Source organism: Amblyomma americanum, chromosome 2, assembly GCF_052857255.1.
Source record: "Amblyomma americanum isolate KBUSLIRL-KWMA chromosome 2, ASM5285725v1, whole genome shotgun sequence".
Classification (NCBI taxonomy): domain Eukaryota; kingdom Metazoa; phylum Arthropoda; class Arachnida; order Ixodida; family Ixodidae; genus Amblyomma; species Amblyomma americanum.
In genome coordinates, this window is record NC_135498.1 from 207,745,192 (window position 1) to 207,769,993 (window position 24,802).

The 24,802-nt window shown below is 46.3% G+C and overlaps 1 long non-coding RNA gene across 1 annotated transcript; it reads left to right on the top strand.

Moving 5' to 3' along the window:
• The first annotated feature begins 16,877 nt into the window (after positions 1-16,877).
• On the top strand, positions 16,878-23,667 carry LOC144119434 (uncharacterized). Its single transcript, XR_013312365.1, has 4 exons — positions 16,878-16,951; positions 20,767-20,873; positions 23,459-23,517; positions 23,602-23,667. It is a non-coding gene; the product is annotated as an uncharacterized LOC144119434 (long non-coding RNA).
• The last annotated feature ends 1,135 nt before the right edge of the window (positions 23,668-24,802 follow it).

Here is a 24,802-nt window from a genome sequence, read left to right on the forward strand (position 1 = left end):
CGAAACTTTGGAGCTGGAAGGTGGCAGGTGTCACCGGGCTTGGCTTTTAATGAACTCGTTTTAACCGTGACCTAATTGCCTTGTTTAGAGGGAGAAAAACGTAAAACCTACATAATCCAGTACGTGAATCCCTTGCGTACATTTCCTTTCAATTGCACGCTCTGAAACACTAGGCCTTGCTAAGGGCCCCCTCCTACTTAATTATCGATTTTTGTTGTTTGTAGTGAGTACGTAGTGATGAGGGACATGCTGTTCAGCCACTAAGCTACAGGCATTCCTTACCTTTTGATGTTTTCATGGTTTCAGGCGGCTGTGGGGCAGAGCCAGGGACCAAGAAAGGCACAGACAATAATAAACTCCTTTATTGACGCATGCTGGAGGCATCCGGTAGGCTTAAAGAAGACGCTGAACACTGGGGCAACGAAACTGCCAGCAGGCCTCGCTAGAGAGAATAGAGTGAAGTGCACTTACAAGAAAGTAGGGCAGTGGGACGGCGTGGCTGGCGACGGGTGTCGCATAATACGCTCCGGCACCCTGGCTCCCGATCCGATCAGTATCGGGCATGCACTCTGCTGCAGTCCTCACCACGGAAATAATTCGTTCTGCGCAGATATCAGAGACTTGCTGCTCTGCGTCTCAGAGAAAATTACGCACCGTTTTGCGTTATCACAGAATTCTGTGCATTTCGCATCTGCATGAGCGTTATTGCTTCTGGGCGTTTCGGTGTGGCAAAGGGAAAACAGTGATATTCTGCCACCGCTCACAGTCACAGCCGGACTGACATCCTTTTCCGGCGTTTTGGCCGATCAGTTGAAATTGGAAACGGTTGTTTCGAAAGCGATGAAACTCGGAATACGGGGCCTGTCAAGCGCAGCACGGCCTCCAAGAAGTTCGCGGCGGAGTCAGCAGCGAAACGGCCAAAGTCAAAAGTTTGCAAGCTTGGCGTCCTCTAAGGCAGTTGAAGAAATGCGCGCCCCCATTCATAAGAGCAGTTCAGCGCTGCAGTTCTCTTCGCCATCATGAGACAGTTTGACCAATCAGTAGATTCCAGAGGCAAGCAAAAAATGTTTCACAGAAAAAAAAAACGGGAGGAGATTTTAGGCACGCAACAATATCGATTTTTCATTGTAACACTGCTTCAACGGTACGCCTTCAAGGTCACAGCTCTTGTTACGGGCAGCCAATTTGATGTTATTTTTAATGGAATAGCCTTACCGCCACCTAACAATCCTCATTTCGAGAAATAAGGTTGTAGGTCGAGGCGAGAATTCTTCAATGATGCACGTCCGTATGTAGCCATGTGTACGTGGAACAGGAGCGCGAATAAAGGATCAAATTTTTAAGAGGGTCAAGTGTATTTGAAAAACGTGAAATATAACGCTCTAAATGCGCTCCACAATTTCCTGGGGTTCCGAGCGGCTGCATCGAATGAAGGCTGCGAACTACGCCCAACGCATACCGAGGACTTACAGTCCGGTTGTTAGGATATGTGTCCGGAGGTAAAAGCTATCCGATGAAGTTGATTTTCTCTCTCGATCTTATGAGCGAAGTAGGGTGAGATGACGATGGTTAAAAAATGCTTGCCCTCTTCTAGATTCAGTATTGCGCAAATTATATTGCGCAATAAATATTGCGCACCAATCAGAGAGCGACTCGGTGGCGCACTCCGTAATTTCTGACTGTCTGAATTTAGCACTGTCGGTTATCCGTGCAGGGCCAAGGTTTCTGCGAATTTTCGTCGATGTGAGCGAGGTGCTGAGAGTGCAGTGGTCACAACTTAGAGTTTCTCCGAAATTGGTCCACGTGACATTGGTGACATTTTTGACAAGGGTCAGGTCGAGAGAAGTGTCTCTCGTGATGCTGTTTCCCTCTTTCGTCGGATAAGCCGGATCGGTGAGGAGTTCGAGGTCGATAGTTGTTATCGCCCTAGCCACTGAGGCTCCTCTTGCCGAGTTGATGCGGTATCCCCAGTCTCTGAGCGGGGCGTTAAAATCTCCGATTACGAAAGGTTGGTTGCTTTTGCGCCTTTTGCTCCTCCACCGTTAAGAAATCAGCTCTCGCTGGGGTTGGTGCTTTGTACATATTTGCGACGAATGTGCTTTTTCGGCCACGCTTACCAGGCACTATTTCGACCGCTAAGTGCTCTATATTCGGCACAGATAACGTGTGCTTGACAACTGTCCAATCCTTTGCAACCAGGGTTACAACCGTCGGAATGAGGGGATGAACCTCCATGTAATAATATGCCGGCACGGAGGGGGCTCTGTGGGCCTTGACCTCTTGCAGGCATATCAAATCGGGTCTGATAGGAGATTTAGAAATGAATTGCCTGAGGCAACCTAACTTTCGTCGGAACCCCTGCTGTTCCATTGCCAAATTTCGACGTGTTCGGCTTGTTTTTCCTCGGCGCCGGTTTCGGTGGGGTTAGGTGCTGCACCGCGATCCTGGTCTTTGATAGGGAATGGCTCCCAGACTGGCTCGCCTTCCTGCTGCCGTGGCTGGTCGTGCTCTCGTCGTCTGAGAAGAACCAGCAGCCTTTGTGGACTCCCAGCATCCCGTCCTTGCGGGACTTCCGGCCTTGGCCTGGGCTGACTGCAATGGAGGAGACGGGAGGTTGGCGCACAGCTTTCAGGCGTCGCGGGCATCCTCTCGCGCCGGATTCGTGCTGGTTCCCGCCGAGCCCGCACTTGGGTTGGCATTTGTGGGTCGCAGGTGGGTCGCTGTCTCCGCAGACGACACACCTTGACTTTGGGGTTGGGGCATACGTCGAGTCGGTGGCCCGGTTGCATGCACGCCGAGCAGAACTGCCGCGCCGGACGATACGGATGACACAGAAATTTCGCTCCTCCTTGGTAGACCGTTCGGCGCACAAATGGTCCATCGAAAGCGAGAAGGGCCGTTGTGGAGGAGCCTTGAATCCGGGCGTGTATGATTTCGAATCTTCTGTCTCTCGAGGGGACAGCGCGCGCCCCCCTCGAGACTGGCCGTGGTGGCCCTGTACCTTCTTCCATACATACATACATACATACATACATACATACATACATACATACATACATACATACATACATACATACATACATACATACATACATACATACATACATACATACATACATACATACATACATACATACATACATACATACATACATACATACATACATACATACATGCATGCATGCATACATACATACATACATACATACATACATACATGCATGCATACATACATACATACATACATACATACATACATACATATTTTTATTTTCCAGAAATTTGAAAGGGCTCCTGAGCTAGAAGCTATGAGCTTGACTAGGCCGAGGAGGCCCAATACATGGCAGTAGCGTGTCTTTACAAAAAATATATAAACATTCACCCAAAGAGTTCACAAATGAAACTGATCGATACTATTTCCATAGCATACACATGACATTTAGCATACATGATGCATATCAGAGAAAAGAGATCTCACACAAAGCAAAACAACAACAAAAGAGTAATAACACCAATGTGCTATTCAATATGAAATATCGCTAACAGAACAAAATAGTAATAGAAATCATGTATTAGCAAAATAGGAATACAGCTGCTTGACACTGTATTCATGAACAGAATAGTATTTGTTGAGCGCAACAGGAAGGTTATGGGTCAAGGACTGATGTTTATATAAAGTGCGTAAGCGCGGGATTCCCCATTTCTTTGTGTTTCTTGTGTTTAGGTTTGAATTCGTAATGCGCTGTTTTAAAGACGCCAACAAAGCTATAGTGTTTTTTATTTGTGGGGAGGAATAGCAGGCTGCCTGTAATAAACGAAAGTCGTATATGTTATCTATGGGAATAATGCTAAGGGAGGAAAATGATTCTTAACAAGACGACATAGGTGCAATATTTTCGATGCAACGGACAATCATCTTCTGAATAACTGCAAGCTTGCTTAAATTAGATCTTGTGGTTGTGCTCCAAACTAAAGAACAATATGTTAAGTAAGAGTTAAAGAGGGCATTATATATTTTAAGCTATATATGCCCGATGCGTTCGCGTCAGCCCGGCCGCACAGCAGACTCGCACTGACCGCGATGCCATTTTAAGTCAACGCCTGCTTCTCTGCGGATTACATCGCATTGAAAGCCTTGACACCACCGCTGCTATATTTCGTTTCAATTGCTTTCAGGTTAGACTGATGACTGATTCCGAGCAACCACGATTGAGGTGCAGTGTCGACAGCACTGCAATATTCGGCAGCGCAGTTGAGCTTATTGAGAATAATGAAGTACCATTAGAGTTTGAGAAACAAGTCTCTGATTGACTCAGATAATGAAATGAGCTATGTAATTTACATTCACTGTGACATCCACTACTGATTGGTCGGCTAGAATTGCGAAAGCGCAAACTTACTACACATATCAGATAGTGCTCTACATCCTGCAGGATCGACAGTGCTTTACTTTGTGTAATACCCTCGGAGAACCATAGCTCTAAGCATACAAAAAGACGATGGGTTTCTTGCTAAGCATCTTCCACAGGTAGAGGACTTACATTCCAGGATTTTCATGACGCCACCAATTACATGAAATATTTTAGTCGCATTTTTTGCAAATGCTTAACTCTAGAAAGGCCGCCGCAGTGGTTCAGTGGTAATGGTGCTCATCTGCTGACACAAATGACTCGGGTTCGATGCTGGATGCGGCGGTCGCATTTCGATGGAGGCGAAATGCTAGAGGCCCGCGTAGTGCGCGATGTCTGTGCACGTTAAAGAACCCCAAGTGGTTGAAAATATCTGGAGCCTTCTACAATGGCGCACCATATAGTCTGAGCTGCATTGAGACAATAAACCCCATTAAAATCTCAAGATTATTTCCAGAAATTAAGGGTTTAGCGAAGTTATGAAATCCAATAAATATATATAGAGAAATTTTAACCACTCTCTATTTTTCTTTTTATTCGTCCAGAACAGGGTTTGAGATTTTTGAAATGCAACAAAATAAAGTTAAAATTTTTTAAACCACTGTAGGAAATAAATTGGTGCAAATAAATACAGAAAAGCTTAGGTGAAACAATGTGAAAAGCGACATAAGCACTCTCAGAAATACGACGTCGCTCCCACAGCATACACACACGCAGGAGAAAAACAGAAACAAAATTGACACGCTGGACCAAAGATCAGCATAACAAACGAAGACTTAATTTTTCGATGCTAGCTCCAAGAAGTTTACCGTAGACCATTTCCTATGACTGATAGAGCGCATTCCTTCCCTCTACATAAAGACATAAAGCAAGTCCTACGAATGATGGCACGTTCACAACACCCCAGTCAGTGTAAACTCTTTCCCAGTTCACACTCATGAATTTAATTCCACAGTGCGCGCATTTCCAGCAGACCCTCTATGCATGAGCGAGCATGCACGATGTCCAAGGAAAGCGTTAGAATGAGTTCGGTACCTTGACTGCAGTGTTTTATAGCTGTAATGATATTGGGAAACACCACTCTCCTCGCTCACTGCAAACTGAACCACAGAGCCGCGTTGGCTGCGTCCGCCTTTTGCCACCGCTGTTAACTAGGTGGCGCCACTCGCGCGCGTTAAGCTGCAGCGCACGGAGCGTATAGCGCCACAAACTTCACTCTCTACCTGCAGTTTGTCTTCTCTTTTTACGCAGATTCCGAAATCGTTGAGCGAAATCCACAAATATTAAAAACAGGTTGCCTTTCTTCTTGAGGTGCAGATTAAACATTTTACTTTTGCATGAAGCTAAACGTACAAGTATAATTGGGTACGTTTTCTGGCCATAATGGGGCAAGCAATGTGCTATCATTGTTTTGAATCCATCTTTGTGAAGATACTCCTTTCACGCTGTCTTCCTGCAGACCGGAAATCTGATCAGAATCCTCGTGTTTGCGAGTACTTCTGTTTTCTGATTATCAACCTTACTCCCCCGCTCTCGGACTTGTTTACTCATATTGCAACAAACATGCTCAGCCAGCTTCTCAAATTTTCTTGCCGGCATTTCAGTGAAAGTTTACTTATTCCCCTCTCTATTCTTCTTGTTCAATTGTTGTTGTTGGATGGTTCTTCTTTCTTGCTAGTGCGTCCTATCTCTCTGCTTCGCCAAATAAACCTCTGGAGTTGGCCTGATGAACTCAGCATGACCTAATTTAGCACTTGAATAGTACGTGAAAAAAGTACAGTGCAGTTAAAGTTATTGCAGCAGCATATAACAGAATAAGTGAGCGGGCCCGCCACTGGACTTAGCACAGTCTGTTTTGCTAAGCCAGCATGCGGGAGGAAGTCCGTCCCCGGCAGAGCTCCAACCTCAACTGCCACCCACGCAGAGCTCGCGGTCGTCGCAGGGTTTTCTTCTTAAGAAAGAATTATTATTTCAGCACTCCCCCGTTCCCAAAGGCACTTAATGATCCCACGGTTCTGTGGAATGCAAACACTCCAAATGGGGCTGGTATACTGACGCGCCAGGACCCCAGCTCGCAATGTTAGCAAACCCGTTCGCGCAGAAAAGCGCAAATCTACGACAAGTGGCTCCGGGCGCCGTTAAAGGAAAGAAAGGCAAACCCAGACACCTAACGGAACCGCGGGGTGTGGTTAGGTGAAGGCGTCCGGAGCCCCGTGCGCTAAATGATGCGCGAAGCGCCGTTCAAGGAGACACACGGCGCTTCCCATGTCAATGCCAGAACGAGACCCGACAAAAGCAATACTACACGCATGCTCACTCCACACGAAGTCCGAGTTAACCAGCGCAAACAAAAACATCGAAAGCCATGTGATGTACGTGCGGGCCGTCTCGCTTAAGGAACCTGGGCCCCGCGCTCTGTACGAGTTTCCCCTCTAAGGCGCAAGGCGTCACGGCGACGCGGCTCGGAGGTGGAACGGTACAATTCCGAACGACAAACAAAAGTTTTGCCTTGAAGACGCCGGCGTCCCAACGAAGCGGCTCGGGCATGCAAATGTAAAAAAAAAGAAGCAAAAGAAATGCTTGCAAGCGGGTGCGAAGGACAACCTTCCATGTCCTTCCAGAATTGTTTATAATTTACAATTGTTTCTATTTTCGTTTCATTACTAAGTATCGTTTGCTTATCCTTCTAGAAGTGCGTAGAAAATGGATTGCATCTTAAATGGCTCTTTCAATATTTTTTGCTGCGTTTGGATTATTGATCTGTGGTCAAATTCGGAGTCACAACATAGTTCTTGATGAAGTTTTACATAAGTAGGCGTCAGTAGTAACAGCTAATGACGTGCGGGAAGCCACATAATGCGCCACCACGGATTGTGGAGTTGAGACCACTGTCAGATTAACCGTGGTGTCCCTTATAAAAACGAGAAAATGGCGCGAAAAAAACACGCACCAATACAAGACTCAAGGTTAGAGTAACTCCGGTGTCCCGTGTCCTGGAGTTGCGCTATTTCTTTTTCAGAAATATTACTGTATGTAAAGAATTACAGCAACAAGCCTGACAACATGTTCCATTGAAATCATTTAAAAAAGATGTGAAAACAGGAGGAGCATCGTGAGTATTGCGGTGCTAGAAAGTCCATGTCAAATTCCTGAGACGGCTGCTGGTTTTAATTCCCTATTCAGCTGCATCGTCTCACGTCAGAGTGAGGACCGTATGACATGTTTGTTGCACGCGTGAAAATACACCCTCGAGTCAGGAAACTTCGCCATTCATTAATTTTGTAGGGGGCATGGAGAAAAAATTGGTTGTTGGGGAAAGGAAATGGCGCAGTAACTGTCTCGCATATCTCGGCGGGCACCCGAACCGTACCGTGAGGGTAGGGGCAAAGAAAGGAGAGAAAGAAGAAAGGAAAGAAAAGATGCCGTAACGGGGGTCTCCAGAATAATTTCGACCACCTGGGGATCCTCAAGGTGCACAGACATCGTACAGCACATGGCCGCATTCTTAGTTTCGCCCCAGCGCCTTCAACACTGAGCCTCCGCGGGGGCGCAAGCGCCAGATAACAGATCTGTTGTGAGACAGTGGTTGTTTTGCTAACGACGAAGCTTCTGCTGCCCTGTTCAATCTGGACGGGCAAGAACAGCTCGATAAGCAATCGGCTCCTTGAGGGGCTGCGAAGTCGTTCCTCGCTATTCGCTCATCAAGCACGTGTAGCTTTTAGTGCTAGAGCATTGAATGGCTCACTTGCGAAAAATGCGTTCTGATAAGGAACAGGTGCGGAGCGAGAGAACAGTAGTTAGGAGGAGCGAGCGGCTAAGAGAGGTGCCTGCGCGCACAGCCTGCTGAAGGTGGATAGGTGCACGTGACGGAGTGGGCAGCTTTAGCGGTGGCCGGTGGCGCGCGCTAAAACGAGCAGTGGAGGGTCAAGATGTCAAGAGACGCAGGCGGATTTCTCCCTCGATTGCTTCGCACATGCTTTCAAAGGCTCGCCTCACGCATGCTTTGCGCCGCCGTCAAACAGATGTCTAGATGTTGCGTCCATTATAATTGCGTGGCGTACTCAAGAACGAGAATAAAACGCAGCTGTATTGCCCAGAAGAGTTCCAGGTTAACAGACAACGAGTGCACGGCGAAAACAGAGCAGCGACTGACTACGATGCTGCCAGGAGAGAACAATGGAAACTGACTCGTTCAGCCGTGGTCACTGCGCGCGTTCGGTGCGTGCACGGACAGTGGTGAGCAGCGGCGGTCTCGTTTTGCATTGAGTCGCCTGTGGCGACTGGGGCTGCTACACAGGCCCCTCGGCTAGTGAAGGAGCCCGCTGAAAGGGGGCCTGAGCGGTACAAAGGGCCTCTCGTTGGTTCTAGCGTGGTGAAGAGCTTCAGGTGGCAGCGACTGACTGCGATGCTGCCAGAAGATAGCGCTGGAAAAAAAAAAAAGATTGGCAGTGGCTTAGCTCGGCTATGCCAGAATATACGGCTGAGCTTGTTGTGGTCACTGTACGTTTAGCAATGAGAGACATCGGGCTCCATGTCGGCGGTCCTGCGCCGTCCATTACACTTGGCGGTCTGGCATCTCCGTTTGGCAAGCCGTTCTCCTCTCCGTTCGGGCGTCTCCGCTGCTCTATTCGCCTTCTTACGCTCATTCTCGCTTTGTTGAGTAGCCAAGCGTCAGGCGACGACCTCAGGATTGGAATAATTAATCTTGCCTCTTTTACAGGCAGCTGGAGTGTCCTTCTCTGCGTCAATGTCAAACGCTGTGATACAGCCGCCCATTACATCTTCGCATTTTATGCGCAATCCTGCGCATGTAACGCACGGTTCGGGTGCTAGAGCGGCGTGCGGCGAGGCGACAACGAAGCGCGCGGCGCACCTTTTGGGCCTATCTGGTTACCATGGTACCGGCGCTTGCACTCAACTGCTCATCGGCGTGACGTCACGCTTGGCAGCGACGGTGGAGCGGGCGCGCGGCCGCGGCGACCACCGTGACGGCGACGGCGAAGCGCACACCGCCCCTGCTGCTCCTCTCGAGTTGCGATGGTAACGGCTCATGCAGACAACTGGCCTATCCCAGCCACCACGAAATTCTCGACTGGTAGCTCAAAATTGTAGAGGCTCTTAAAATCAGTACTAGCAGTACGGAAGACTGTCAGGAAGGCATCGGTGCCCTCCTCAAAAAAGAACTTGCTTTTCTCCGCAATAGATAGCCCGCTTTTGTTGTTCTATTCCGCTAAGTTATGATATGATTCAGCTTGTGCCTCTCCTTGATGCAATATTTACTGTACCTATGTGCGTGCTCTTTTTTCCCACACGTGATGCTCTGGAATTTGTACGCTTGCGCCCTTTCTGCTTCTTAAGGCGGTGTATTTCTGAAAATACAGTTGCAAGTTCGCGCTCATGTGTGTGTGCGTGTTTCTCTCCCCCGTCCTGTCTTATTCTGCGCAAAGTTTTCCTGAATATAACTCAGTGTAGCTTTCGCTACAAAAACGGTTAAATAAAGAATGGAATTCTCTCCAACAAGCGCGCCAGACATGTGCACGACTGATAGGAAAGCAGGTATACACGCTTCGTGAGCTGCGTTTCAAAGGTACACGTAGCACCCTCTGCGGAGAGGAGCTGCAAAAACTGCCTGTACTCGCCCAGCCTCCCGCCGCGTCGTCAGCCAGTACCCGCAATGGCGCAGCGCGGTGCAGCCGTGAGCGGCGGACAAAAGAAAGCCACTGCTGTGTATTGTTGCGTCTACTGATGCCACAACATGTTCGGCAATACTGTCGGAAAGCTTCCCAAGAGCGGAATATTATACATTTCCATGGAAGTCCTACGAAAACGTGAGGAAAGGGCGCTGGATCAGAGCGGTGCAAGGTAAAAAACTGCTTCGTGTTTTTCGGGGGTTCCCTTTCTTCACGTGTTGAGAACTAATTGCTGTGTGCCCGCTTTTTTTTCTTCGTCAGCCCGGATGGGGAGTTACGGCAACCGATGCGGGACCGGACACGCATCTGTAGCTCCCATTTCGTGGGATATGGCAACAGCACCATCGCCAGTCATCCTGCTAACGTTCAAAGGGTATTTCCGTCTTGATACGAAAATGGTGACGTTGTCTCATCTGAATCAAAACTTGAAAGATTCGACAGGTGAGCAGTAGAGAAGGGCTGATGGTGAACCATTTAAGCTCATGCGGGGCAAATATCCGTTTTGTTGGCGCTCAGGCTGCTAAGTTTTTCTTTGGTTATGTGCGGCATTTGCAGCTTATGTCGGTTGTGTAGTCAACTAACGTGCTTGCCCATCAAAATGTTTTAGACCTCAGCGATGAAGGCAGTCGCTTGCAGCTGCACCTCACCAAGGTGTAGAAGGCAGTGCACTGCAAGTATGCGCCCAATTGTGCAGATGAACCTGCGGCACCAGTGGACTCCTCCGCAGCATCTATGATTGGCCAAATTTCTTTTAAACTCCGTATACAACTTTTATTCATGTGACTTCGCATCTTGTCAAATAGGACACAAGAAAATTGTGCATTTTAGTGTACCAAGAGAGTTCTTGATTTTCCCACTCGGTTTGTTTTCATTGGTGCGTACTAGCCAAAACATGTATTCGACTGCATAATGCCGCTAACGGTAGCCTTCTACATGTATTTCCAGACTATTCAAACTGATGAAGATTCTTCCAGAGGCCCCTGCAAACTGTTTCTCTCTGTGAGATCCCAGGTTTCGGCATCAACACTTAACACTGCCGACTGGGCATACAAGCTGAGACCTGCAAAATGTCTGCTTCCACTGGACTAGAGGAGAGAACGTGCACATTTCTTGGGTACCACTCTCTTGTCGGAAGACCGGATTCCTTTAGACAATTGTGTAGGGTGAACACAAATGTTTTTTGCTTTTTTAATGTCTGTGCTGTCCCCCATTTTTGTGACTGAGGTTTACGTGCCAATTTCGCAAAAGCTCGCAATACTTTTGATGAAAATGAAACTTGGACTAAGTTTTGCCAGCATTGTATTCCTTTTTGGGCTTCATCGTACTACAGTCAGCCGAATATGTTTCTATTTTAAGCAACCTGTTAAGTGCGACGCATGAGTGGATACCATGCCCATCTCTTGAAGCCGTCCAGGCAACAGCGGCTGCTTGTTTTAGGATTCACTGCCCACGCTGCCGGTACATAACTGATTGTACTCATCTCAGGACAGAAGAGCCGTCGAGGGTAGAACAAAGGCATGCTCTTTTTTCCCATTATAAAGGCGGCTTTACTTTAAAAAATTTTTATTGGTATGTTGCAAAATGGAACTGTTAAATTTGTTTCGAAAACCTATGCAGGTCTTACCTCGCTCATATTGCCAGAAACTCAGGATTCCTGGATAGGATAGAGCCTGAAGATGTCGTGCTGACTGATAAAGGATTTCCTGGCATAAGGGCACCCACACAAAATTAAAGTGGCATTATGGTTGTGCCTCTCTTTTAAAAGGGGAATGCACAGTTCACCTATGACAAACTTCAGCAGACTTATCATATTGCGCAAGTGCGTGTGCATCTTGAAAGAATAACCCAAATAGTTAAGTTGTGTACTATTGTGAATTCAAGAGTGTCAATTGACCTGATTCCCCAAATGAGTGAAATAATGCGGATGTTCTGCTTTCTTGTCAACATTCAAGCGCAAATTATAAATGTTCCCGATGCTTTTGACGACTGATTAGCTTGAATTCTTTGTGGCACGCACCTATATTTTGTTTCGTATTTCAGGTGCAACGCTGCCCAGGCTTGCGCTTTTGTTTGTGCTGCCTACATATGCGACCAAAAAGTAGTGCGTTCCTACTGGTGAACGACACACTGTAAATGCTTTGCTTGCAGTTTTATTACATGATCCATTTGCCTTGAGCTTGATTAAATGCGCTCTTATTGATGACGACAGGTTGCCGCTTTCTCCTAACTTAGACCACTCTGCCACTAAACAACCGCGGAGTAACACACCTCCCTTTATTTTTTCACGCGGACTACTTTCGTACCTTTCAGAGTCCACTTGAAACTGGGTAGATTTTTTGAATCATGTATGCCAGATAAATTCACATGCAGCAGCAAACAAAGTTTTTATTTCAATGTCATTGCGCACTGCCACATGTAGATATGTACTTTTTTTCTGGTTGGTTTCAATTTTTCGTCGTCGATATTACAACGGGAAACTTGATGTATAGATTTTTTTGCCTTGATAAAAGTGTCCACATTGATAAGGCAGAGCTTTGTTTTGCACAACGGTTTGAGTACTGTACAGCGATCGCATGTATTACAATATGTGTAGTGTAATATATGCTCAGTTGCAGCAGTTGTAATTTGTTATGGTGTGTTTAAGTGTGACATTTTATGTATGTAATTCATTTTAGTAAACTTTGACATGTATTGTTTTGTTACACCTATTGCACTGTGGCAGGCCGCCGCGGTGGATCAGTGGTTATGGCGCTCGGTTCCTGACCCAAAAGACGCAAGTTCGATCCCGGCCGCGGCGGTCGAATTTCGATGGAGGCGAAATTCTAGAGGCGCATGTACTGTGCGATGTCAGTGCACGTCAAAGACCCCAGGGCGGTCGAAATTTCCGGAGCCCTTCACTACAGCGTCCCTTGTAGCCAGAGTTGCTTTGGGACGTTAAGCACCCATAAATCAAACCAAACATGAAGCTCAAAATTCGTTCGACGTAATAGCTGGCCTCCTACCACACAGCCCAAGAAGGGAATATTAATTTTTGGCAAGTTCGCAGTACAAAGCCTTGTAAGCTGATGTGATGAAATTTAAGCTAATGAATGAATAAATAATGTAAGCAGAAGGACGGGGACTGGGGAGGGCTTCTAGGATATTAGGAATGAACACTTGGGGTGCGGTGTGATCTTATGTGGAAGTTTTCTTTTTTGCCCTCACGTATCTTTTTCTGGGATTGTTATCGGTTTTCATGTTGTGTTTATGTCAAGTGATCTTGTGGAGCTGAATTCTTTGGCGAAAGCTCAGAAACCGGTGAGGTTATGGAAATTTTCTACCAGGTTCGACCGATTTGTTTTGTAGGAACAGATTACTTGAGTCTGATGCATGATACGCATGAAAACGTACCCTTGGAAATCAGAAACCTCACGAGTACGTGATAACTTCCCTATACATCCCATATCTTGAGCAGCATCCAGTTGAGAAATTAATGGTGGGTGTAAAATTAGTTTTTGGGGAAAGAAAATGGCGCAGTACCTGTCTCATTTATCGTTGGACACCTGAACCGCGCCGTAAGGGAAGGAATCAAGGAGGGAGTGAAAGAAGAAAGGAAGAGAGATGTACCGTAGTGGAGGGCTACGGAATAATTTCGACCACCTGGGGATTTTTAACGTACACTGACATCACACAGCATACGGGCGCCTTAGCGTTTTGCGCCCGTATGCTGTGCGATGTAAGTGCATGATTACGTATCTTGACTCTGCAGGAGGACGACGCCCGGCGCAGGAAAAGGTCTTCTTTCAGTCCTCCTCTTGCTGGCGTTTTATAGACGATCTTCCCCGTATTTGATAGGATTTTCTATTATCCGTGGTGCTCTGCCAATGCTTTTGAGATCCTTATCTCTGTGGATAGATCGGTCAGGAACTGTTATACTTCGGTATTACGGAATGATGTTTGAAAACACCGCACCGCACACACCAGATTCAGGGCAGCTGCCCGAAGAAAACCAAAGGAAAGAAAAATTTGATGGGGGGGCACGAATGATTGGGCGTTGCTTTTTGGTGCGTAAGAAGCCAGAAGCAGTCTAATGTGTTTGCTCCGCTGATGGACCTTCAAGCATAAAGCAAAAGGTTTTGGTAGAGCCACCAGGATCCACTCTTTTCCGAACACAATAAGCACCACGCACAGCATGGCTTCGGGAGTGCAAAGCCACATTTGCTCGACTTCAGATGCCCATTTGCTCCACATCACCTGCGGTGATTTTTGAAAGAAAGCTTCGATGTAAACCTACACCAGAGATAGCATTATCATCGATGTGATTCTTCGAACAGTGTGTAGCGGCCACAAGCTTGCTTCGTTCTAGACGCAATCGCCGCCTAGCCCAAGCAAGCCAGGAAAAAAATTGGCGGTGGTTTAGCTCTGGTTAAACCTGGAGTGACGCGATGGCTACTGCAGGCCGAGTGGAACCTGGCAACGTGACCAACAACGTGATGAACCACGGGATCAGTCACGGCGCCGCGCTGCGGGCAGCTGCTCCGAGCAATGTGAGCAACCACGTGACAGCGTGGCGGCGCAGCCACAGGGTCGCGGCGCCGCCACGCTGACGGCTCGAAATGCTACCGTAATGTAGCGGTCGCTACAAAACCTATTCGAATGTTCGATTTTGTTTTCAGCTTCCTCCTTCTCTAAAGAAACAGCACCCTGCAACTGCAAAGCCATGGTTCAATACTAAGTATTGTCATCGAAAAACATTCGAAAAAAAAAACTGCCACGATAAGTGAGCTGAGGAAACCGTGTTTGCAGTGCACATTTTCATAAGAGTGACGTTGGGTCGTCTTTGTTTCTCTTAGCGACATCTTTCGTTCTGCACGTTCTGTGACGTGCTCGCTGAGGATGCTTCCGTTCTGCAGATAGGATTTGTGGGAACCCTCCAAATCCTCAAGAATTAGCGAATTTCACTTCGGGCGTCATTTTGCATTAAGGGAAGTGTTTATGCTAAATCTCTGCTAATTTCGGAATTTCAGTGCTCTCCACTCAACCTTTCGCAGAAAGACGCCCTAGTACAGTGGCTGGTCAGCAATTTGCCGGCCGCTGCCGCGAACTCGCCCTGGGGATCCACGTCTTCTTACATCCACAAAATTCAACTCCATGTGAGAAATTTTCACTTTGCATATTTGTTCAGCCAGCAGTGGCCAATAGAAAGCAGCTGCGATAATATATAGGTCGCGCTGCTCGGTTTAAAGTAGTTAGCTGTTGATCTAGGTGGTTGTCAGACGTAATAAAAGCAGTCTAGAGCCAATATGTACAACAGACATGAAGTAAAAGGTAAGTAAACACGGACGCTTACTCTCAACTCTTTAATGAGGAGGTAACGATGGACATATATATGCTTCCAAAACATTTCCGCGTGCGCACGCCTACAAGGCAACAGAAAAATACAGGTAAAAGGTCTTATCCCAGAAACGTGAAATGAATTTTTCCTCAGCCTGATATAGATGAACAGATGTGTCATTGAAACCGTTTTAACCCGCATTTTTTATGTGAAAGGCTTCCAAGATTTTACGAGCTGTTTGTTGTCTGCCTCTGCCCGAATCCTCGTATCGCGAAACCATGGTATACAGTTGATAAAAACCATGCAGTGTTCAACATGTTACTCACTGTCATTATTATCTATGTTTTTCGCATGCTCGGTAAGTTGGTCGTTAACACAACGCTCGTGTGGCCAATGTAGGATTTTTCGCAATACAGGGGCTTTCGTAGATTGAGGGAGAGCGACTTGTTAAACACTGCAGGGCCTGCGCCAACTGTATACCACGGTTCTGCGATGTGAGGATTCGAAGCAGAGGCAGACAACAAACAGCTCATGAAATTTTTAAGCCTTTCAGATAAAAAATGGGGGTTCAGACTGTGTCAGTGACATATCTGTTATCTCTCTGAGGCTAAGGAGAAATTCCTTTCACGTATCTATGATTGGACCTTTAACCGTACTTTTCTGTTGCCTTGTACGCGTGCGCTTGCAGAAAGGCTTTGGAAGGGCGTTCATGTCGATCGTTTCCTCGTCATTAAGGAATTGAGAGTAAGCGTCCGTGTTGTCTGACGTCTTCTTCCTTGTGTGTTGTACCTCTTGACGCTAGAATTTTTTTATTCTGACTGCTCTGTCACTTGAAGAAATACGTACGGCCGAAGTAAATACTGCACTGCCGGTGGTCTAGGGAAGTTTTGTGAGTGGCACAGCACAAGTAATTGGTTCCTTCGCTTTCTTCGTAATATAAAGGAGGCAACTATAATTTCGAAACAGATAAATCGAAAGGGCTAGTGTTTTGCGGCTCCCGTAACAAGCAAAGCCGGAAGGCAGTTTTAAATTATACTAAAAATTACAGTTGGTCTAGTGCATCTCACAACGTAAACAGTCGTAGTCTTTTTTTCTAAAGCAGAATATATCGATGCAAGCTATAGAAACAGTAAAATCGGTGGCCACTTAAAATAGTTTGAAAGATTTAGTTGTGTCACTATCCCTCTATTCGTTACGCTGCATTGCCGCTACCTAATCAATGAGCCGAATAGCCCCTATTGCTAATTTTCATCAGGAGATATCCCATTACTAAAAGCTTATTTCACGGCTTCTGAGCAACGCTTTGCTATAGTTGTCTAGAGTTTCGTTTACACACAAATACTTTGAACACCGCCGGTGCATTTTTCGTAGTAAAAGCTCGAGTAGATATCACACCAACCTCCGACAGCAAAAAGCTTTACTTAAGTACCAGTACCAGATATAACGACCACACTTCGCAGGTGGGTGCGATGACTCTGCATCGCTATCTGCCCCCCTGGCTCTTCGACAGCGACAGAAGGAAAGAATTCAGCGACACGGTGAGCTATATTGTCGTTTTCCGTGATGCATCATGAGCAAGGCGGAAATTTGAGCGAGTTGGTAAGTGTTCATTTTCGCTCTTGTGTCCCGTTCGTGTTGCGCTGAGAGCGAAAATGAGCATCATGAGCGCCTTTGGATCTTCAACCACGGTGTAATGAGGACGTAAATAATGTCGGCGGTAACACAGAGCAAATGGACATCCCGCTAGTAACGAATAAGGATGTAATGAAAGCATTTCCAGCAATGCAAAGAAGGAAAGCAGCTGATGATGATCAGGTATTAGCAGACTTGTTGAAGGACGGAGGGGAGATTAAGCTCGATAAACTAACCATGCTCTATACGCATGCCATGCGACCTCGAGCGTACCATGAACTTGGAAGAACGCTGACGTAATCCATTAGAAAGGAAATCTCAAGCACTTAAAATATTGCAGACCGATCAGCTTAGTGTCCATTGCTAATAAGGTATTGTCCAAGGTAATCGCGAATAGAGTCAGGACAACCTTACACTTCAACCAACCAAATGATCAGACAGGTCTTCGTAAAGAATAATCGACAATATACCATATTAACCGTGTGAGTAAGGGGGTAGATAAATGTGCAAAATATAGACAAGGGCTCTTGGGCCCCGCAAAGCTTTGTCCAGCTCTTAGCCAAAAAAGACCATCCAGTTCTTTCCTAGAAAATAAAGATGTATTTTATGCCCAACTCCTATACTTCATCATTACATCAGCCTGGCTGTGCCCACAGGAGCACAAGAGCCTCTCCTATGTCTCTCCAATTAACTCTGTCCTGTGCCAATTGCGGCGGCCCTATCACCTAAAACGTCTTAATTTCATCTGCTCATTTTACTTCATGCTGCCTCCAACTCTTCACTTCCCTTGGAACGCAGTCTGTTATCCTAAGGGACCATCGGTCATCTTGCCTTTGCATTACATGTGTTTCCGGAGCTCATTTCGCACTCTTGATTTCGACTACAATGTATTTAACCCGTGTTTGATCCCTGAGGCACTCTGCTCCCTTCCTGTCTGTTAACATGACGCCTATCATTTTTTTTATAGCTTTCTGCGTTGTCCTTAACTTACGTTCAACCTTTTTCGTTACCCTGCAAGTTTCTCCCCACAGTGGCGCACCGGTAAGATACAGCTGTTATATACTTTTCTCCTGAGGGATATTCGTTAACTGCCGTTTTTGATCTCAGAGATCCTGCCTAATATATTTAACTCCATTGCTATTCTGCTATTTTTTTTCGCACTCGTTATTCGCATATGCGGTCACTATCTAACTCGCTACCAATTGTAAGCTGCAATTCCGTTCGGAGACTGTTCAAGATCACTTTTGTTTTCTGCATATTCATTTTTAGACCCATAGTACTGCTCTCCCTGTCTATCTCAACGATCTTATTTTGGGGAATCAGGATGCAGAACAGCCTTATGCAAAAAGAATAGACGACATTTTTAACGGCTGCACAGCTACCATACCACAGTCCTCCATGAAGTAACCAATAATTTCAATAATGAAGGCTGTCAGGCAGGGACACACGATCTCGCCGATGCTGTTCACCGCCTGTTTCAAGCAGGCATTCAGAAGTGCGGAATGGAGCAGTTGGGGATAAGATATAACTGAAATCACCTTAGTAATCTGAGATTCGGTGTTGACATTGCCTTGCTGAGTCAATGGGGAGATGAACGGCAAAGCATGATCAATGAGTTGGCCATGGAAGGTAGAACAGTGGGTTTAAAAATTAATATATAGACAACCAGAGTAATGTTCGCAGTCTTGGTAGAGAATAGCAGTTTACAAGGCGTAGCAACGTGCTGGAAGAGGTAATATTATACATTTATATAGGTGAGGTAGTGTCCGAAGATCCGAATCACGAAAGCGAAAAAATTAGAAGAAAAATGGGGTTGAGTGCATTCGGGAGGTTCTCTCAGCTCACGAACTGCAGTTTCAGAATGTCCTTTAAAAGAAAATTATTTAACAGCGTTATCTTAGCGGTACTCACCTATGGGGCAGAAACGTGGATGATAGCGAAACAGGTTGAAATTTAATTCCGCCATGCAAAGGAAAATGATAGGTCTGACGTTAAGAGACAGAAAGAGGGCACAGTCAGTCAGTAAGCAAAAACGGGGTAGTCATAACCTAATCTAAATCAATAGGAAGAAACTGGCTTGAGGTGGGCATGTAGTGCGAAGGCAGGATAAAGCATAATCCTCAAGAGTAGTGGAATGGATTCGAAAGGAAGGCAAACGAATCAGTGGGTATCATGACGTCAGGTGCGCAGAAGGATTAAGAATTTTTTTGGGGATAAGGTGGTTGCCGCTGGCAAAGAAAAGGGTTAATTGTAGAGACATGGGAGAGGCTTTTGCCCTGAAGTGCCTGCAGCCATGCTGATGATGACGATGATGTTGATCATCCACAGTGTCGTTGCTTGAGTTTATGCTACCGGACAGATATATATATGCTAGTAGATTCTACGGCTAAACATGAGTACTGCAGCAGATGATGAAGCATGCTCTATCTTGCCTTCTCGATCTTATTTTTGCATCGTTTCAATAACTCTAAAATATCATCGAATCCTTGGCCAGCGGTGTCCTGTGTTCCTTGTTCCTGTGTCTTCGTCTTTTGCGCTGGTTTCCTTCTTCAATCCTTGGCCAGCTTTGCAACTGGCCAAGGTTTCCATCCTGTTTTAGTGGCACTGAAACGGCGCGACGATAAGCTGCATATGTTCTCTTAGAGCAGCGCGAAAGACACGAGAAAGCAAAATGTACATTATAACGGCCACTTGAATTTGAACTAATTTTTTTACGCAGCTAATATATCTCAACGTAAAAAACGTAAAGAAAGCCGAATAATTTTGTTTGTTCTAAACCATTGAAGGTTTCTGGATTTGTCAACATGCCTCTGTCTTATTTGTCTGCTACTCGTGAAACACCGCTGTGAGCCTGCGCCAACTCGGGGTTCTTTATTTCGATTCTCTGTATCTTAAAGAAGATATCATATGCGAACGATGCTAGCGCATTGTCCACACAGAATTGCTAAAAATTTCGCCAAGGCCTACACGTTCTGCGCAGTTTTGTCAATGCCCCTCGAGTAGTGCTCTCTTAGATGTGTTCGCGAACATACTTCAGTCCTTTGTCAGCCTCTGTCCGTATGCGCCTTCCGAGTTTTCTCCCCCTTCGTACATTCTCTCCGTGAACAGTGTGGCCCATTGTTTTGCGCAGCAACCACCAAGTTAATTGTTATATTCATTTCGAAAGGAGGTGGATTTCAGTGTCATAGATGTATCTGAGTGTGTATCTGCCACCAAGTTCGCGACCTAAATTACCATTTCGGATTCATGAATTCGATAATGAAGCGTAAGTTTCGTTACCCTTAGCGGTAGGAATCCGTGTCACGCAGTGCTTTGCTAAACTACGGCTAATAAGTGGCAGCCTCACCGCGGGAAATTCTGGGAACGGGCAACTCTGTGCGTACGGAGTTTCTCAGCGAAGAAATTTCGGGATACGCGCAGCTGCCCTTGTCACCTTTTTAACCAGGCTCAAAACGTGACAACGAAATTGCAAGCATCTTTTAGGCTGCACTGCTAGTGTCTTCAACAAGCTTCCGTTGTAAATCGCCGGCTTTGTTCTCACTATATATGTGTGTTGGAATATCAGTACACGTGTAACAATTTTTTTAATTTTGTTTCAAAGCTGCAATGCATTTCCAACTCGCTTACGCACAGCGGCACAGCCAGCTGTGGCACCAAGGCATTGCGCGGTGGAAAAGCTTCATGATAGAATGGACAATGGCATTTCATCCTCCTGTTTCAGCTTCTGCGAGGGATACAAGGGCACAACTTTTCGGTGGTCTTCCTTAACCTTCACAACAACGCGTATTCGATGAGACTGAACAGAAGCTCAAGACAGATATTCGAAAGGTGAATGGCATTTTTTATATAATAGGTCAGCTGCCGAAACATTCATTTTAATGCCTTGTCTCTTAGGTCTCTGCGCATGGTGCGTAATCTGCACAGCAAAGGCCAATAGGTGCCGTCACACATATTTGCTATAGGCAAAGAGATGGCTGATAGCCTCGCCCATAAAGCGCTCTCAGGTAATCCAACAAGAAAACCCCTCATGAGGCCTAGAGAGAGACAGTGCTTAGCCATTTCAGTACCCTGCGGACTTCAGCCAGAAAGCCATGTGTGACCAAGAGACTAGAAAGAACCCAAGCCACTTGACTACATCGCATTCGAACGGGCTCTGCCCGTATTCCTGTGTGGACGTATAAGATGGCAGCGCCTCTACAATGTTTCACATGTGGTGTGTGCAGGGATATAGAGCATTATTATATGTGCTCTCCAGAGTACAACGCGCAAATGTGCGTGTTGTTAGCGTCCCTCAAGATGACAGCGGCCCCTCGCAGTTCGTATCAGTACATTGTCTACCCGTGCGCACAGCTGTCATGTGGGCCTTCGTTTAAAGTTCTTCCAGGATTCGGACCTATATTCTGGATGGTGAGAGCAGGAGTTGATTATTGAGTGTTGTGGAGAGAGTGTTGTGTGCGCAGCGATGTCGGTCAGCCAGGTCTCAGGTATGTGGCTAATTTGCGGACGTTATATAGCATTCAAGTGTTCATACGGTGGAGCAGTTGCCGGCAGAAACCTCAAGGCTAATCCCACCTGTAGCTTTCAACAACCTCAACTCAGCTCAATTCAAAGAAAAATGCGAACTCGGACCAAGTGAACCATTTTAAAGGATTTGGCCTCGCATGGTCCTCGCAATTCCCAAGGAAGCTTTTAAATTCGCGCAAGTTGTAAAACTTTGCCCTTTAAATCGCCGTTTATATTGAATGCTTTCGATAGTGTTCAATTCGTGGCCACCATTCTTGATTTTCAATGACGAAGGCGTCCAAAATAAAGTCAGGTAAGTAAGCCAACGGGGCTTGAATGGGTGAATAAGCTCCTATGGCGCTTAGAATACGCAGAGCCTTTAGCGGCTCCGATTAATCTAAGACGCCGGGCTCAACAATACAGCTCGAAAGTGATTGCTGCCGAATCGATTGAATGCTAAAAACTGCATCACATCTTTGTTCTTGAATAAAATCGACACTATGGCTTTATGGCTGCGCTCAGAACTTTATGACATATTTTTATGCACAGCTCTGAGATAATGTGATTGTGAAAAGTTCCCGTCACTTGATTCAAATTTGTGGCTTCAAGACTTAAAAAGTCTCCATGATCAAGGTGGGGCAGCCTAACATCGTGGAGCTGCGTAAAAACTTGTTTTGAAGAAACATAGTGTGCTTGCGAAACCGGCCGGTCGTGGCAGCATCTGTAATACTTTTTTTGCCTTTCGTAGCTTTTAAAAATCGGATTTCTGTTCAAGTGCCTGGAAACATAAATAAAGTTCGCTATCTATCAATGAAGGGCAAATTAAACTGGTCCTTAGTGTCGTTTTAAGTGATTTTAACAGAAATCTGACAGCAATTTGTGTCCATCACAGCATAGCGCAACCGAAGTGTGAGCAAGACGCTTTCACGTTTTTTCGAAGAACGCGCTTTCCAGAGTCAAGTTGCGGAGGTTTGTGCTAACGCTTCCAGGCATCGCAGTTAAGCGCGAAACAGACGCGAAGGGTTGGGCTAGCGTTGCTAACGCTGTTTACGCCACGAAAAAAAAAAGTGCTCATACCTTTCGCCATGGAGCTCCCTTGCGGCGTTCGAAACGCACGTCACCACGTAACGTAGAGAACGTCACAGCGAACTAATCAGTCCAACTTGTATCACCACGTGACCTGACCTCGAGAGGAGGCGAAGAAGAATTTGGCCCTGATTCTGTTAAGACTCTTGGTCATGTGGAATTAGCATGACGGTGTCCCCAGAGGCCTAAAGTCGTCATTGAGAGGAGCGTAAGAAAATAATGCATGCACAAGCCCATTTGGACCAGACAAGCGAGTTCGCTCGACTCCTCCTCAAACTCCTTACCGACGTCTTTCTCAGACGAATAGTAGCGTTCCGCTCTGCGCCAAATCTTTAACGCCCTGCCATGAAGAAACATTTCCTCTGCCGTGTGGCAGCCTAAGCTACCGTTTGTCGTTCCTCATTGTGATGCTCTATCGCATGACTCGAACTGCGCTTGTGTGACAACCGAGACATCGCGCGCAGCAGAAGCGATGCAGCTGCTTTTGACGTACGCCATTTTCGGCCGCCCTTGCGCTCCTCGGTGACTTGTCCCGCAGCAGCGGCAGCACGTTCACCTGAGAGCACGACCTGCTTCATCTGGCTGAAGCGCTGTGGCATCCGGGATGCATACGCAATCTTAAGCTAAACAACTTCCTTGTCTTCCAACTTGGGCGTCATGCTACGCCTCACCGAGAGCACAGCATTAGTTGAAGGCAAGCTGTTGCTTTCAGTACTTGATCGCACAACTGAAACTGTTGGCTAGTGAAGCACCTAGGAAACAACGTTTTGGTATATTTATGCGCCATAAGCTTAAATATATTATCTCAATGCTTCTTATTCCAGCTGGGATGCAAGCATTTTTGATACGATGCCATTTTACCGATACGAGGACAAGTCGTTCTGTAAGTACAGTCACTCACCTCAGACGCCAGTCCTGCGACATACGGGGATGCTCTCAAAAGAATATCTTCTTGGCTGCTTCACAGATGTACCCATGGGAATGTTTGCCTTAGAAGAGCCTTACGTCGCCCCTTTTCTGAATGAGACCATGTGAGTTTTGGCAGCAGTCTTTTGAAAAATAGGCACCTTTTTTTTTGGCGGCGAGATGGATCAAATTTCAGGTTACAAAAACAGAAAAAATAAAGTGTTAAACATCTTGTTTTCATTCTAGTGAATGAGCTGCGTTAGTATTCAGAAACTATAACGAGCGTCATCAGAATGACGCAAGAAATGAGATTACTGAGTAGGTGGCACGCGACCTACGTCGAGGTGCACGTGTGAATAGCTAAACGGCAAAATATATTAGGCTGCTTAATGCGCTATTGCGTATTTCGGGCACTTGTAGGCGTTTCCCTCACCGCGTGTCGAAATGCGACGATGAAAGTGCCATGCCGCGTACTAGAGGCGGGCATAGGGAGCCAGGAAAAATGCAGATGGCATGAAAGCTCCCGGAAAACAGTTCATTCTCGGCCAGGATACAAGAACACGCATATATGATTGACCACAAGCCTGTGTGCGGTGCCAAAATAATTGGATGATACTGTTTTTTTTTTATTTTGCCTAAAAGGCAAGTTGGATGACAATAAAAGTTTTTTTTTATTGCGGTTGCATTAGAAGGGTAATGAAGGCGGAATCTGTACGGCGGCGACGTGTGTTTATAGATCACGGAGAGCCTTCATGCCACCATCGGCGCAGTGCTGCAGCGGTTAAGCAGTGCTCTACTGCACCGGCAATAGTTGTTGCAAGCACAACCACTAGTGGGACATGTGAGATCGATGTTGCTCTTCCCGAACAGTACATAGGATGAATAACTCCCTCCAGCATCATTTCTTCGCAGATGGTTCTTCGGGAAGCTGTCTATTTTGCACATGAGCCTGCGGTTCTTTTAAGTCATTTTTTTAGCCATATTCATTTTTGTCAGTCATGTTTAGTCCGAAGTTTCCTCCTCTCACCCACGAGTGGAGAGGGGACCGGATCTCAAGTGGCCGGTAGAGGGACATAAAGCACCACGGTTGGCAAGTGGGCGCTTCACACAGAGCCCGATGCCGGGCAGTTTTCGCCTTCATGGCCCTCCTAACGCTACCGTGTTCAAAAAACTAGCTCAGGCGATCATGATCTGTGGTGCCATGAATCAGTGTTAAATTTTTTTGTTCTCATTCATCGCAGCCGACTGTGTCTTTGAATTTC